Source organism: Cygnus olor, chromosome 3 (genome assembly GCF_009769625.2).
Source record: "Cygnus olor isolate bCygOlo1 chromosome 3, bCygOlo1.pri.v2, whole genome shotgun sequence".
NCBI classification, from domain to species: domain Eukaryota; kingdom Metazoa; phylum Chordata; class Aves; order Anseriformes; family Anatidae; genus Cygnus; species Cygnus olor.
The window spans coordinates 38491348-38509501 of NC_049171.1; positions in this window are offsets into that span (position 1 = coordinate 38491348).

The following is an 18154-nucleotide window of genomic DNA, read 5'->3' on the forward strand; positions in this document are numbered from 1 at the left end:
GACACCACAAGCACTCATAGAGATGCTGTTGAAACGTGATCGGTCTGCAGCAGGCACTGAGATCCTGGGGATGATAGAGTGGGACATCAGCCCAGAGCAGGCGGCAGGGCCACCTGCCTGCCCCCATAACCCTTTCATGGCACGAGCTCACCAGTGCCATGGTGGGAATGCTGGTGTATGAACAGAACAGACAGCCAGATACCTGAATTTTAGACAGCCAGACTTAGGGGAAACGAATCCTGCCCTGGTGATTAAACTACTTCCATGTGAACCACGCTGGTATTTTGAAATAAAACCAGTGGGTTTCTGGGACTTTTATGCACAAGGAAGCAGCAGGATTAAGGGGGGCTTGTGGTCCAGTGAAATAATCCACATAATTCATTTTATCTCATTCCTCCTCCCCTTTTAATTTTTTTTTAAACTTTTTGTTAAGTCAGTGACAGTCATTTCCCAGGTGCTTTCAGCAGCAGTGAGGAAGTATATTGGTGCTGAACTTCATCAGCCTGCTGCAACCACATTTATATTCATGCAGCGACTTCAGAGGCAGGCTCCTGAGGAGTGTGAGACTAAACCAAGCAGACACTTCTCTCAGACTTGTTTCTGCAGTAGCTTGTGAAGGAAATGGGTTTGAGACTCAATACCGCTGCTTTACTGCCATGTGTGTCAGCAGTGTCCCAGCAGAGCTGATAGCTGTGATGAATTAACTAACAACTTATAATAATGAATAACAATGAATTAACTATTACTGAAAAAGCACATGCAGTGGGATATAAGCTACTTTCTGAAATGGGTGATGTGATTTTTGAATTCAAGTACTATGGACTTCAGTGCTTCCCATTGCTCTATTCATTTTGAGGAGCCCAGTTACTCTTCTGGTTAATTGAAATGTTTCAGCGACCATTGGGAGTGAAAATACAGATCTCTTTCAGCATACTCTGTGTAGCTGGAGAATGATGAGAAGATGGAAACGTGGATGGAGGCTGATGAGGGGTGTCTGCCTTATACCACAGTTGCTTCCTGTGTGTTTTATGATCTAAGAGCAGGGAGTGAGGGTCCTTTGCCAAAGCATATGGCAGAAAAAGGCATTTGGCAGAGCAAGTGTCTCTAGGAAACTGTTCTGGGTCTAAGAGCACTGTGTCTCTAGCCAGAAGCCATATGTCAGCTTGTTGCTTGACCGGTTTTGTATTGGACATGACTCATCAAAGCTTCCCATAAACTAGCGTGTAACTGCAATAGCAGTAAGCTAGCTTCACACTTTGTGGGGCACTGTGGTAGGTTTAATTAATCATGCTTTAGTGTTTAATGAGTAGAACTGCAAGGACAGTATCATTTACTTTTTGGTACATAGCACTAGGTAAGAAAAGTTAAAATCTGTATGAAGTAAAAATATTGGACAAATCCAGAGCTGAGCAAGGCTAAAAAAGCTGCTTAAGATGGTGAAGGGAAGTTTGTGCTTGCACAGAAAGCTGTCTGTGCTTGCCCCCCAGCTGAAAACTTTGGCTTTCCATTTCCAAGTCACCTGTTTGTACACTGGTGAGGATTCAAGGAAACCCCAAAACTCCCAAAATGTAAAAAATATTGCTGTTTCCAGAGGGGAAGAGTGTCTTGGTTTTCAGCAGGGAAACAAGCAAGAAGGCAAGAGCTCCTGTGCTTCTCAGATAGGAGCATCATGAGGGGCTGGCTCTGCACGAGCCACTGATGAGGGAGGGCACAAGCCAGCCCCCAAAGCCCCCAGAACAGCGCAGCACCCTGAAAGTCAGGCTGCTTGATGCATGGCCTTGGCATAGCACTGTGTGAAAGCAGAGGGAGAGCACTGCAGGTGCAGCAGCTGCTTTTCAAGGATATTCATCCATTTCCAGTGTGTATGGGGATGCACTCTCTCTCCATTTTCACAGAATCACAGAACTGTAGGGGTTGGAAGGGACCTCAAGAGATCATCGGGTCCAACCCCCCTGCCAAAGCAGGGTCCCTAGAGCAGGTTGCGCAGGTAGGCATCCAGATGGGCCTCGAATATCTCCAGATATTTTAGTAAAGTTGTTTTCAGGTTAAAGCAGTGTAAAGTGCCAGGTGATTTTTGATAAAAAGTGATGCACAGGAATTCTAACATGATAGACCACGTATCAGCCTGCGAAAGATATTCAGCGTAGGCAAGCCTTAGGTCAGAGATAGTACTTCTGGGAGTAGAGAAGCGCCGCAACTAGCCAAGCACTAGTGATAACAGAAGTTGAAATTTTCACATATGGAAATCTCTGGAAATATTAAATGGGGCGCCTGAGCAAATCCATAGGAAATTCTACAGATTTATGAATATTATTATCTGTGAACTTAAATTAAACTGACATTTAAAATGAACAGAAATGGCACTTTAATTGCACTGTAGCCACACTTGTATTGCATATATTTTAATACATTAGAAAGTAGTTAGAGCTGTACTGTACTGTATAGGGTCAGCCCAGGCAATTAGACTTTAAAAATGTGGAAATAAAAAGATCTCAGAGCTCCCACTCAACTAAGGAGAACTGGCTCTGTGGTTCTTTCTCAGTATCACAGAGCAGCAAAAAGAAATCTTCTCCCAGCTTTTTGAAATTGTCCAAGGTGCTCCAGGGCCATGGGTCCTGAAGCCCACTTGCATGAAACTGCCTGTGGGCTTTGGGTAGATGCACTCTTTCGCGATGCTATTCCAAAATAGACAGTGTTTACAAGCACGACTTTGCATAACCCTACATAATCATGCACGTTGGTGTAGGAAGGGTCTCACACCAGACCCTGAAATATCTGAGATGCTTCCACTGGAGCTAATGGGCTGGATGTCACTTCAGACCCACTGAGGCAGCTTCTGGGTCTGACATTGCTTATCTACTTGGCTGTGGTAGAAATCAGGCTCCTGCTGCGCTTTCATTTTTGCGGAGTGTGCTGCCATATGGGGTCTGATATTGCACCTCTTCCCTGCAATCTTTTTTCTTGTTTGTGGAAAGTCATTAGCAAGGAATTATAAAGAAAAAAAGAGTTCTGCTCTTTCACAAACCCTCAGAAGATATGTTCTGTTAGTGTTTCTTCCAGCTGCTCTGGCAAAGGAACAAATAAAGCCAATGTTAAACATCCAGCAATATCAGAATTTCATCCCAAATCTTCTTGGTTCAGGCACTGAAAAACTTCATGCAGTTCTTCAGTTTTTATGTGTCTCTAGGCAAGTGACTCAGCGGTCTCTATTCAGCTGTGCAATATTAATGACTGCGAAGCAGTGTTCTCAGCCTCAGCTCTGCAGCTGTAAAGCCATACTAGTCCCTAATGCATAAATGTTATTTGCGATATAGGGGTAGGCTTGACTACAGAAGAAGGCTTCCTGGTGCAAAACTTTCAGAAATGGAAACCAATGGTTCGTGCAGCTTCTGCACTTATAGGCTAAGACTTTGGGCATTTGAAATGGAGCGTTGCACGCTCCTCTGGGTACAATATTTTTTTGTTTCTTGTCCCACACATCCATCTGGTGCCTTGAATACACAAATCTGAGTTCAGCTCTCATGTTTGACAACTGTACAAATGTATCCTCTACTTTGACTGAGTAAGCAATCATATTGACACTGCAGATCCTATGCACTGATATGCATATATCATATGATATCTTTCTGGTAGAAAGGATCTGAAATGAGTGCATTTGCTGGACTTTTAAAAAACAAATTGCTACTGTAATTTTAACTTGGGAAATATTTACGTAAGAGAGATTCTGACTATCTAAAAGTACTTTCCTAGGAGGATTTTTTTCTCCATGATTCACTGCTTGCTTAGGCAAGGGTTGTCATGCCCTGCCACTGTGTTGCTTCAGGATCCCTTTTCAGTGGGTTAAGTCTGTGTGTCACTATTTCCAAAACACTGTTCCTCATCCCACAGATGTGACCTGCATTCTTTGTTTCTAAAGATGTTTGGGATTTGCATTTTGGCAATTAAAATTTATGCGTCTTAGATGAATCCAAATTACAAAATGAGCCAGATCCCTTTGTATATTTGCCTTGCTATTATTTAGTATGCTACTGTTTGCATCACCTGTAAACATCAGCGATCATAGCTTTAGAATTTCTTCTTTTAGATTAAAATGCTAGATGCTATTCTTTGCTCTAAAGAGATGCTATGATGATGCCATAAGTCTGTTCTGTGTTCCCACTGATGACTTGGATGATGGACTAGAATATGTATGCTTGCTAAATTTGTAGGTGATATGAACCTGAGAGGGACTGCTAACATGCTAAAAGAAAGGACTGGAAATTCAAAACAGTCCTCCCAAATGGAAGGCATGATCTGAAAATAAAGAGAATGGTTTCAACCAGGAAAAGTACAAGGTAGCATACTTGGGTAGAAATAACCATCTATAGAAACACCTAATTTTGAATACTTGGTTTTCAGAAAATCTGCAGAAAAGACTGGAGTTTTCAATGGATTGCAGGCTCAATACGCCAACACTGTCTATATAATGAAAAAAAAAAAAAAAAGAGGTAAATGTTACAGTGGGTAATATAGACATCTGTTTAGCTTGCAACATAAATTAAATATTCCTCCTGATCTGGTCAGCACTAGTATGTCTTCTGCTGGAGCTCTATGTTTCAGATGCTGTACTTCTAAGAAAATGTGAATCAGCTGGAGGGAGTGCAGAGGAGAACAACAATGTTGAGTGATCTCAAAAACATGGACTCCACAGAAAGACAAGACTTACTGGGTCAGCAGAGTCTAAAGAATGAAGGAGTGATAACAGCCTTCCAATTTGTAAAGCTATCCCTAAAGAGAAAGAGAATAACCTCTTTCCCTATCCATAGGACAAGAAATACAGAGCTTAAATTGCAGCTACTAGAGGTTTTTAAAATCACGTTAAAAAAGAATTTGTCAGGGCTGGTAAAAGTGTCGTTTGACCTCTCCTTGGAATGAGTGTGATTTGGATGACCTCTGAACTTCCTTCTGGTCCTCTTTTGCTACATCACAACCACTGACATAAAGACCTATTGCTGATATATTTTGCTATATTTGATAACATACTGAGTTTTGGAATTTCAGACAAGCTTTGCTAAATGCCTTTAGAAATTGCCATTGGATTCTAGTGTAAGGATATGTGGAGTGAGAGGCTGTTTATTCCTTGGAGAAAAAATTGTCTGACTAAGGTATTCACAAAAAAAAACCAAAACAAAACAGGGAAACAAAGGAGGAGGGGGAAGAAAAACCATTTACAATCAGAGAACCTGATCAATTGGTGGAAACAAAGACAATGACCAGTTACAGTTGTGCTAATGGATAAGAGAGGGAATGTGGGGACGTTTATTTCAGCAAGGCTGTCTGAATGAGGATTTCTAAATTGGGATAAGAAGAAAACGAAGGCCAAGCAATAAGCAAAATGCAGAGACACAGACCTGACAAAGCAATAAAGGAGGCAATGACAAGAAACAAACTTCCCAGTTGCACTGGTTGATGGGCTATCAAACTACAGGAAACACTTCCAGGAAGGTCAGCCTGGACTTTGCATCTGATAAGACTGTGAACCACATGGACATGGATCATGGGCCTGGACTGGGAGCGTGCAGAAATGGCAGAGCTCTGCAAATCCATGGGAGTGTGCAGGGGAAGGGGGAACAAAGATGGGAATAGGTAGAAAAGGGTTTAAAAGGGCCAGCTGCATGTAAAATGGGGCTGGTCAGTATGCTTGTCTGGCTGAGCACTGAGCTTGATCACTGCAGCCTGTCCTGTCTTCTTATTTTTTTCCCATTAAATCTTTTCTTAATTCTCCCCCTCTGTATTTGCACTCTCTCTCCTGTGTGTGTGTGCTCTGCGAGGCAGGCCTGGGATCTGGGCAGGAGTGCTGGACGGACAGAAGGGCCATGACAGGACTGGAGGAATCTGGGGCTTGTGAACCTAGACGGTGCTGTGTGTGTGTCTGCACTAATGAATTTCTGCCTCTACCAGCTGGAGAGGAGGAAGGGGTCTCAGCTGCCTGTGTTTGTGCATGAGTCCTATGTGTAAGTGCTGCTGGAAGCAGCACTTTGCTGGGCAGCCTGTGTGACTGGTCATGTCAGTGTCCTGTCTCTGCACATGTGCCTTTATATGTGCTCAGCTTTGCGACTGTTGAACCTGCAAAGGAGAAAGCTGCAGCTGCATTCCTGTGCCTGGGCAGGGGCCCTGGGTCCCAGACCCCGAGCTGAAGCCCAGCGGATGGACAGGAGCGGCCCTAGGCCGGAGTGGCTGGAGGGGGCCATCTTTGCTCCTCACCTCACACGTTCACACGGTGTTGGTAAACCTGTAACTCTAAACACCTTAAATAAAACGAATACTTCCAGAACTATTCTGTATCAGGTCTTTTTTTTTTTTTTTTCCTTTTGACTTGGACTATATCTACTGTAATTTCAGGGAAACCTCTCTGGATTTCATAGGACAGAGACCAAGTTCACTTCTGTTTGGCACCTGCATGTGTGCTTCCTTCTCAAAGTAGCCATCATGCCTGATTTGCACCTGCTACCTTATTCTGGGGCTTATGAAATCCTGTGTAAAAGTTTCTATACTCAGAGGCAGCAGAGGACAGGGAGATGTGAAAAGTGGGATACCCCAGCCGCAGAAAGCACCCAGGCAGGTTCAACCTGACAATTTCTTTGGCTCAGACTTCTTGGTTCTGCCTCAGGAAGCACAGAAGCCGTATTGGTTTGTCTCCAAGCAAAAGGTGCTGATGCCCCTCAAACACAACATGGTATCTCTGTTCCCATGGTGGTTTGTTAGTAGTTGTTTCCACACAGCTGGACTGTGGTCCAGAGTTTGCCCTCAAACCAGCTTTGCTTGACCAGACATTGCCACTCTTGAGGTGCATTAACCTAAAACATTAGGTGGGATATGAGCATTTTGAGGGCACTTGTGTCTGTTTCTTATTCGCTCCCCTGCTGTGTTTGCCAGCTCCTCGGGAGTGAGTCGTTTCAGGTATGCCTGTTAAATTGACAGTGACTGACATTTATTGCTGGCACCCAGGGATTCCCTGTCACTTGACAACTAGAGGGACCTGTCTAAAAATCATACTTTTCACTTGCACCTTCCCATCCAACCCTTCCTTCAGCCACTATTTTCTAATATGATCAAAGCATTTCCCCGTCACATACTCTCTCTTCGCTTTGTCGCTTGTGGGGTCTGATGAATCGCCCTCGTTATTATTCTGCATCTGCAGGTCAGCCAGCCACAACACAGTGCCAGCACAACGGTGACAACTGAATTATAACAGTTTCTCAGCTTTCTTTGCAGCACGGATATAATATTTATGGCACTATTAATGCACAGCGTTGTCAGGATATTTAAAAGGAGAGTAACTCACCTGTCCCTGTCACACATGCATGTCCTTCATGTTTCAGAAGTGCTAGGAGAATCCTTATCAGTTTTTCTTTCTTAACAGTCTCTGCCGTGAAGCCCAAGTCAAAAATGGCAGGCTCCAGCACAGGAGGGCCTGATGGATCTTTCTGTTGAGACAGCCAGGATAAAACTTTCAGTTGTGCTGCTTACGAAAGTGACTTAGCCTTCAGGCCATAGAGAACTGTAAGCATTTTTCCCCTTTATCTCCCGATTTACGCAGAATTTAAGCTTCTACATATCTTTCTGTATTTGTCCCATAATGTTGCAGGACACCTGGTACTTGGCAAAACCAATACGTGGTGCAAAACTCACTCTGCTGAGTCAAAGAGACCAAATGATGCTGACAGACATGTTGGGTTGGATGTCAGCTGTCTCCCCATGGCCAGTCCTGGAGCTGGCATCAACACTGCAATTGTGTGCTCTGGCTACATTAGCAGAAATATGACTGATTGCCCTTGACCACGAGTGATTTGGAGCGTATTTGTACTGTCAAGGGATGGGAAAACAGACATTTGGCATGAAAGAATATGGCAACTCAACTTTTAGCTTCAACCACTTTTGAAATAAGACATAGACCTTGCTAACACAAAAAACCTCTTCACATTTATAACCAGGTGTGCAAGCCACTCCTATGGCCAGTGAAGATAAACCAGAAAAAAAGATTTTATTTTGCTTGTGTTGTTAAACTTTCAAGCTTCAGAGACCAGAATAAATTCTAGCAGTGGATGCATACCATATGGGACACACTAAATGCACCAGAACCAGACCGTTTATCTGATTGATAAAGCTGGTGGAGTTTCTATTCACCCGAAAGCAAAAACTAAAACAGACCATAGGATTTAGAGCTTGGAAAAGCCTGCACCATAGCAACTAGGAGGAAACCAAACTCGCATGGGGGCATCTATATTGCTGCTGTTGAAATTAGGTGAGATGCACCTTTGGTTCTCCTTGTCCCTGGACTCATCTAGCAAGTAATGTTGGAGATTGAAGAAGACGTCTCTCAAACTTGTTTACTGGTCTTTTCCTGCATGAGGGTCCTACAGCACTGCCAGCAGAGTTGGCTAATGCACACAAAAGCACTCCAGTCAGACCAAATCATTGCCTTGGCAATGGGACTGTTCTTCTAAGATACTTCTTGCAGACCACTTAGCTACCATCCCACCTGATTTTAAACAAAGGCAGCTGTTCCAAGTGATAAGATGAGGGGAAATGGCCTCAAGTTGCACCAGGGGAAGTTTAGGTTGGATATCAGGAGAAACTTCTTTACTGAAGGGACTGAGCAGCATTAGAATAGGCTGCCCAGAGAAGTGGTTGAGTCACCATCCCTGGAGGTCTTCAAGAAATGTGTAGATGTAGAACTTAGTAGCATGGTTTAGTGGTGGACTTAGTACTAGATTAGACGTTGGGCTAGATGATCTTAGAAGTCTTTATCAACCTGAATGATTCTATGATTTTGCCCAAAGCTGATGAGGGACCATGGACGTGAACTGTTCTGAAGCAATATGGTGGGGCCTTACACTGTAGCTGGTGATAAGGACTTATACCTACAACTAAAAAGGTTGTGGTCTTGCAGTAACTTTGGGGAAAAAAAATGTTTGACCATTTATGACCATCACTGCCTTTCCAGCAGTGTCTGGTGACCAGAAGTTTTGGTGTCTGGTGGGATTGTAAGTCATTTAGGTACTTCTGGATTGGTCTTCCTTAGACTTCTCCTGCACTTTCATATGAAACTCCAGGAAAGAACTGAGAGAAAGCTGCAGAGGAATGGAAGTGGATGTACAACTGGCCTTCCTCCTAATTTTTCACAAGAGCTTGCTTTTATTTTTCTGCTTGAATAGCTGGTTATTGAATTTCTCTCACGTCTTTGCATCGACCTGGACAAAAACCAACCTCTATTATAGTCACTAAAACAAATCTTGTCTCAGAGAGACACACGTGCCAGTCGTGATGGACATTTCATGGCACAGCCTTTCACTACCCCCCAGCCCAACTCTTTTAAAATGACAAACCTGCATTTAGGAAAAGGAAATTTACTGTGGTTTTTCTGTGCAGATGGTGATAAGCGTGAGTTAGCATTTGTAAGCTTATAAGCACATATGGTTTTGTACATATCAATTAAGGCAGTTGGCTAATCACTCTAATATCGTTACTGATTCATCTGTATGCCTTCAAATAGGCATTTATGCTCAGCCTGCTGGTTTTTGTACGTATGGACTGGATTGTGCAATTCTTCTTGTCACCATTTGTAGTCAATAACATTTCCTTGGCACCAAAGGGATTAAAAAGGTACATTTCAGAGCTGTGTGGGCAAGTCGTTTGGCCCATGCCTTATGTATAAGGCATGCACATAAAATATTTGTGCGTGTGTGGTTTCTTTTTAAAGGCTCTGCTAGTCATGCCGTGGGCTGAGTGACAACAGCACTATGTCTGTGCACATGGGACATACATGCAGACTCACGTATGCGCTCATCCTGCTGTTTGTGAGCTTGCTGTGCACAGCCACCGCATCCTGACCCTCCCAGCCTCACCTCACAGCCCTGACTGGGCTTACCATCATACCTCCACCTCCAGCAGCCCTGGCAAAGCTAATCTCACCCCAATCTCTCTAGTGTCCATGCAGATACAATATACCCCCCAAACAAGAGCTTAAATACACTGCTGGCCAGGCTGTGGTCTCAGCATGGCACACCCCCCCTTGCTTCACTGCCCAGGCACAGCTCTGGGCTTGCACCCCTCCCTCCTCATGCCATTTCCCTTCCCGTTGCTGTATGGATCAAGTTTGTCTTGTGTCCAGACAATACCTGTGAGATCTGTATCCTCCAGAGGCAAGCCCAAGAGCTGGCAAGCCTTCCTCTCAAGGGCTATTGCTCTTCAATGCCCTCACATCCTCTTCAGATATGGGTAGGCTTACCAGTAACCTTGGGACAGATGGACAATTATTTCCTTTTGTTGTTGGGGAAGTTTGACTCACAGAAATGGGAATGAGGTTTTCATATGTCAGACAAATCTTTGCAAATGGCATCTCTGTGCTTAAATCCACTTGATTATCAACAGCAGTTAACAACCGTAAACCTCTGGAAAACACCAGCTCCCTTAAAACAGGTATCTTGATAAATGCCAAGCCACCTGAATCTCTGTTTGGACTTTGGGAGGTATTTAGGATAAAAGAATCATGCGAGCTGTAGCTGTTAGGAGGCTTTAGGAACTGGATTGCTTTGGGGTGCCATGATGAGATGACATGGGTCCTCCCCTGACACAGGAAAATGGGACGGGGGGTGGCCTGACCTGCAAGGCCACCCATCGACCAGAAGAGGTCCACCCCTGCTCCATGGGGATTTTTCGTAGTTTTACTTTCAGGCTATGGACCATTTTCACAGTACGCAAACACTCTTTTTTCTTTTTTCTTTTTCACTTTTCAGGACTTCATGTCCACTTGTATTAATTTCCAAGTGAATGGTGCCACTCCAGAGACCGGAACAGAAGTATTTTGAAGAACATTGAATTATTATAACTTTTTTTTTTTTTTTATCTTACTTCTGTCTTCAAATTGCTTTTAAACCTGAAGAGTTCCTTTTGTCTTTAAAAAAAAATAAATAAATAAACTGCTTTTCGTCCAAAATTTATTTCTGGTTTTGATGCTAAATAATACTTCCTATCTGGACAAAAACCTTAAGTTCCTGAAAGAAAGAAAACTAAAAAGGACATAAAATTTGTGACTGGTTTGCTCCCCTGGCTGTAGTCCTAAGGAAAATTTTTATGTAAGTTTTTCACAGGAGATTATTTATAGGCTTTTGCTAGCCACAGTGTTAAAGCTGCTACCAAGAGGTTGCAGGATGGTATTTTTAGCATCCTACCTAGAACCTGGCCATGTGATCTCCTCGTTTCATCATCCCTGAAGAACTACATAATGGAAACTGTGTTATAGCTATAGCAAAGTGAGGACAAAACTGATAGGTCTATGACTACTCAGCACGGAGCTTTGCTTTTGGGCAGTTGCATGAGGATTTTCTTGTCACCCAAGACATTCTAGATTTTCTTTTCTTCCTAGAGCGTTGGCAGTGTGACGGATGAATTTCCAGCTTTTCTCTCCTCCACCAGCACTCTTGTCTTTAGTCAGCCACTCAATTAACTAGTTGGCCTACAGGAACCTGAATCCTGGTAGCGCTGCACATCGGTAGTTCCTGCTGGCATTAATTGAAATGGAAGGTGCAAAGTGCTTTGGAGACTGGGTCCAGTTAAAGACTGGGCCAGATTTCCATTTTCGCATTTATAATTGCCCTGTGTACAAGTTAGACTTAGCTAGCAAATGGGTATTTTCTTATGAAGTTTTTCAAAAACCTGAAGGGGAGGTGAGCAAAACTGTCCAGCAGAAAATGTTTTTTTTTTTTTTTTTCTTTTTGACAAAAACTCAAAATACTCCTCATGAGTGTAGTTTAGATGCATCACACTGCCACTTTGGCTCTGCAGCGTGACCATGTCTGCTGGGATGGATCATCGTGCCTCCGTGGAGGTGGCATGGGGCTCACCTGGCTGCGGCACCTCACGAAAGGGGTGCCTGGCTGGTGGCTTCACTGATGCTGAAGCATGGGAGCATGGGGAGACCAGGCTGTATACAACACCATAACAGCACTTCTAAATCAAAGCACCTTAGTTGTAGTCTGAAAGGATATTGTGCTCATTTATAAATTTTTGCAACCGTAAATTAAAATCTCTGTGGAAATCAGACCTGGTGAAATATTTAATAGAAATTTAACTCAAACTTTTTTTTTTTTCAATCAGAAAACTGATTTCATTTCAGCCCAGAGCAAATCTTGCTATCTTGATTAAGTGAGGCAGAGAATATTTGCCAGTTGCTCACATCTCTCATTTAGCTGTGTGCTTTTGGAGGGCAGAGGTTTCTTGCATGACATCTTTGCACCCTGGCTACTTTGTGACAGAGGTCTGGACCCAGCTGAGGCTGCCTAGTCTATTTTTGCGAAGACCTCTAAGTGTCTTACTTTTCACTGGAGTTGAATGTTTTGAATAAGACATCTAAAAATCAGAGCCTTGCCAGCTCTCTAAGGACATCGACTCCTGTTTTCCTCTCGTGTAAGTGTAGCTACTGAACACGGGGCACTTCATCTCAAGTAAATGTCTGAGCCTCCTCTCCAGGCAAGCAGTGACGGGCACCTCTTGGAGAGCTGCTGTTCTCGTCTGCTTTTAGGAGGGAATACTTGAAAGTGCTTATCTCTCTCTTCGTGGGCAAGAGGGAGAGCTTAATTTGTAGATGGATGATGTCAGGTGAGATAAATCAGACTGGTCTGAATTTTGAGCCTGTGTTTATTCTCCCTGTGGCCCTTCTTGACTTTCTGGGCCCAAGGGGTGGTTATATTACACTGGGGTGGAATGCACTTTTGTAGACAGATTAAAGGGGCCAAGAAATGTAAATGTATAATTAGCACTAATAGTTTAGCTTTCATCATCCCTGTAAAAGTTGCTTCTTCTTTGTAGATGCTGGTGCATTAACAGTATTGGCATTTGCAGACATCAAGAGTTGCAATCTTGAATTGGAACATTTTCCTGACAGAGAAATTTTTACAGAGCACTCACAGAAAAAGCACCTGCTTGCCTGAAACTGACCCTCACCCATGGTTTACTTTGAGCAAAATTAGTCAGTGGGACAAATTCTGCCATCAAGAGATGGAGAACAAGAGGGTGTGTGACTTCTATTTCAGATTCACTTTTAAAGGTTAGGCTCTGTGCATCTCATATGGCTATAAAATGTTTTTTTTTTTTTTGGTGTGCTGGGGGATTTGCTCAGCCCTCAGGGTGCCCCCTGACTTGTTCCAACACTTTTCCATCACCATCTCCTGCCTGTCCTACACTTGCCCCATGGGATGGGGCAGCCAAGCAGCGGCTGAAGGCTGGGGAAGGGGTGCTCACGTGTCCACCCTGGGACTGCAGCCCAACACCTCTCCACAGCTCTGTCCCTGCAGTCTGCACAGGGCAGCAGCCCCAGCCTGTTCTGCACAAAAACCGCATGTGCTCACCGGCACACATCCGCTCCGTGTTTTTTCCCCAGTGCCAGCACGAAGGGCTGCTTTCCATCCCCATCATCCCTGAGGCCAGGCCAGTTCGTGAGGAAATGTGGAAACCAGCACTTTGTCTCTCTGTCATTGACTGTCCTGCTGGGACTGCTCATGTATGGCAGCTCTGCCCTTCTAAAATCCAGGCTCGCTTCAAAATGGCCATGAATTTTCATGAAAAGCCTTCAGAGATATACTGCATAATGACCCGATTTCATGGCTAATGTATATTTCATGTTAGGGTTGCTGTACCTCGAGTTTCCCCTCAAAACCTCTGAGCTTTGTTCTCATGGTTACCAACGTGTCCTCTGAATCCCTCAATAAAGTGCATTAGAGTGGTACCCACTGGAAATATTATACCCAAACTTTAGGAGACCAGGCCATTATCATGCTCTGTTTTCACTGGCTCCCTCATTCTCCTCACAGGAAAAAACTATTTCTTCAGAGCTGAAACCTGGCTCAGAGGATCTCTCACAGAGACTGAATTCAATAAAAATTCACTGCAGACATTTCTGACTTAGAGAAATACAAAATAAAACAAAGCTTGGCAGGTTTGAATTTCTTGGGGGATGCGTTTATAAACTCAGAACCCTTTTGTCTTGGAAAATGAGTTCTTATGAAGAAATGGATCACTGATGTATATCTCTTTTATTAAAGAAAGAACCATAGAAATTAATGACAATACAGAGATAAATAGATTATATTTTAATTGTTTTTCTTTTCCTTTAGAAAATAGAAATTGTTCTGAAAAACAAAAGCAGTGTTTATGGATTTTGCTGGATTTCAGTCTTGGAAAGTACACTTGCTGGTGACTCTGGCCTGCCAGAAACCATATTGCTCACATAAATAATTTTGTCTCAAAAGCAAATTTTTCTTTCATAAACCTAATGGCTTCTGACTGATTAAAGATACATATTTTATATCCTTATCAGGAGAAAGGTCAGTCATACAGTGATGTGATTTTATTTGTAGAGATTCCACTTAGTATAATGCCTGATGAAAGAAATTCCGTTTAACCTTTTGAATGACTTTGGGAGCCTGAAGAAATGTCATGATGCTGTTTCCTTTAGGCATTGTCATCTTCAGACTCCTTCATATCCCATCTCAGCTGCCTCATCTCTCTGTAACAGTTGCTCATAAGAAATATGCCTGCCTTCCTTCATAGTTTGTTGACATTAAAAAAAGAGAAAAGGAGAGAAAAGAGAAGAAAGACCTCTAAAAAGGTCTTGTTCCTGTTTATGTTCATATTCTGTCCAACTTTGCTTATAACTCACCCACTTCTGTGCCTGCCCCGCTTGCGTGATGGCCACATATTTTTGGTACAGAGAAGGTGCTTAACTCCAAGGAGAACAGGAGTACAAAGAACTGGCTTTCAAGAAAGCCTTACACTTATTCTCCAGGTACTTACACTCCTGATTGCCTATGGCTTTTGATTCTTGCCATTTTAATAGGTCTATGTTCACGTTTTGTTCACTATAACAGGCTTACAACAGGTTGTGCCAATAGAGCAAATATTGCCTGAGGTGGAGTAGCCCCTCTCCTAGGCTTTGCTACAAACGGATTTCATTGCAGCCACTAATCAAAGAGGCCTTCTCCTTTTTCCTGTTTCCTAAGAGGTTTTCTTCATAGGTGAAGTCCTCACAGAAACTGCAGTGCTGTTTGCTGAAAGCCTCCAATTTTGTGTGAAAATATTCTGCTTACTGAAAGCATCCAGCCGAGCCAAGCATCCAACCTTTCAGCAGTGGAGCACAGGGGTACCACCGTGGCTTCAGCTGCTGTGAAGGCAGCCACTGAAGTGAGGTCTGTCGTCTCCCTTCTTATAGCTGTGATGCTATAGCAGTAATTTTTGTTGGTCATATATTGCTGGGAGACTGACTGAAATGCGACTCAAACCTTTGAGCACCTAAGGGAGTAAACACCAGTGACTCCTGCCCAGCACTGCCCACAGCATTCCCCCGTAAAGCGGCTTCTCCCACCCACCAGCAGTGGTCATACACTGCCTGGGGAGCAAGGCAAGAGGAGCACTGCCTGGTGGGTGGGACAACACCTTCACTCTTGGGCTGTCAAAGGGAAAAGACCATCAGCCTTTTGATTCCTGCTCCAGGTTCCTGATCCTTCCCCACCCAAGGAAGCTGTGGCCGTTCAGATTTTGGGAAAGGCTTCCTAGCCACCCGACCGAGCCTGACACCTCTTCTTTCTCAGTCCCTTTTTCCTCCTCGTTTCCACTCCGGTGTTCAAAGAGCATAAAGTTTCATGCCATGCATAACTTGGTGACTACTTTTGTAGCCATTTCCTTCAAATACCCTAAGCACAAAATTGCATACTGCTCCTGCAGATGGGGGCCAAATGTTACTGCTGAAAGCATCGCTGACGTCTCTGCTGAATTTGGCCCAGAGACTTCCAAGAAAATGTAGTCTGCCTACTCCAAGCTACATTTAGCACAAGCCAGTCATTTGTGACTGTAGCTTATAAATACTCTCAACTACTGGCATACACAATGGGAAATATAATACATCTTATCTGAGGGCCAAGTGTTCGTTATTTATTGCGGTCATTATTCATTTCCATCGTAGCTCCTAATGGGGCTTTAACACTTGCTGGGCCATTAGCCCAGCTAAAGGTCCCAGATTTTCTTGGCACACCTATCATCTGTTTTCTCTGATGTGTGGTTCGTGGCTGGTACGTATGCAAAGGGGAACTGGGCAGCACTAAAGAAAATTCACGCTTATTATTATGTCTCACAGTTCATTATAATGTCATAGTTCGTTCATTTTTTTTCTGTTTTCTTCATTGAGTTTCTTGTAGCCAGATGAGGATCATTAGCTTCTGAAATGAAACATTCTAATTAAGCTGATCTGCGCTGTGCCTTCTAACTCTTCAGATAACATTGCCAAATTAGGAAGGCACAATCGCTTCTGTGTTTGTGTTTAATAAATATTTCAGCACTGCTTGATAAGGCTGACACTACTACATTAAGGACACTGGGAGCCATGTCCTACTGACTCACTGCACTGTGTCTTCCCTTCAGAGGGTGATGTGTGAGGCTGAATCATACCACACTAGCTGTGTGTGCATGGGATTGAGCAGGGAGACGGTTGGCATGACGGGCATGTCCCTTGTTAATCCGATGGAGAGAAAATGTGAGTGATAATTAATCATCTTCATTCATTACCTCCAAAAACAGCCTGTTCCATCCTCACCATGAAAGGAGAACTGCTGTGAGTTTAGCTCCTCTTCCTCTCTCTGAAAGTTCAAATGGTAAAGGAAATGCCTTTCAGCATGAGTGTAATGGGAAACTACTACAAACATATATATATTGTCCAGTGGCTGGACTGGTGTTAGCAGCTCATGTCTCTTTCACTCTTAGCCAGGGCTTTGTGAGAACTCATTGGCTCCTCAGGTCTGCTGCTTTGTCTGTCGGAATGACCATGTGTGGAATAGGCACAGAGATGGAGATGGCTATAAATAAATAAATAAATAAATAAATAAATGCCAAAACAAAAGAGTAGAAGACTATTTCCCATCTCTGTGGGCTTGCAAATAACTGTGCCAGAAGAAATGAGAGGTTGCAACAGAGCTGTGATGGAGCAGATGGGCTGAGCTTGAAATGCTTAAGGGTTGCTGTAGGCATGCCTGCAGGTGTGACTCTGACCTGCCTAATGCCTGGTTGTGCAGAACCACGTACAGCTGACAGACAGACATCCTGATCTCTTGGCACCTTTAGCTCATTTTGCACGGTGATAGAGGGCTGGGAGAACATGATGATGGGGTCCAGGTCTGCACTTCCAAATGTAATGGGCATCAAAGGCTTGTTATATTGAGGGTGGCAACCAAGTTGGAATTGGGTCATGGCCAAAACACAAATTGGACCGGAGCAATGGCCGCAAACTTGAAAGCACTAATGAAACACCGAAGTGTTCTCAAGCCCAAGTGCAGACATGACTGCCATCTCCTACCTGTCTACTAGGTCCAGGCCAGTCACTCATCTTTTTGGGCCATACAGTCACAGGACAGAAAGTGACTTCGTAGACTATCATCAAATCCAGTCTTGTGCAATCACAAGCAGCTGCATCCCTTAAGTAATATGTCAAACTCCACCTTGAAATCAGACAGGTTTCTTTGCCATCTGTTCCAGAATCTGCAACTAGTTTAATTAGAAGAGAAAGTCTCAGGTTACTCAACACTACCATCACAATGATCATTTTGAACCTTTACTTAATCATCTCTCTGATTCTCCCCACAGAGTGGATGTTTCGGGTATCTTACTGCTGGCATTTCCACTCAAAACTTGTTTGTGGTGCAATAATGCAGGTGCAGTTTCTCATCAGTACTTGCAGTGATGGAGACCTGATTAAACCTCACTTGAAAGTCAGGCCCTCAGGTCCTAATCCTCAAGCTGGCATGTACCAGGGGTGGAAGCTTGTTTATCTGCTCTCTGAAATGCCTCTTCGCATTGGCATTCACTTAGTGTCTTTGTCACCCCAGCTCTGATTTTTTTCTCTCTTCAGTGAATCATTTATGCACTTTGCTGCTATCAAAGAAAAGTCTTCATTTTCAGCACACTGTCAGAAGAAATTCCTTTGAAAAAAAAAATCTTACTTAGGCAAGCCTTTCAAATGAAAGCAAAAATACCTACTGTCACTCCTGCTCCTCAGGTTTATAAAAAAGAAAGACCTTTTAATGTAATTCTGTCCATCTTTCTGCCTCTACACGACTATCTATTTATTAGT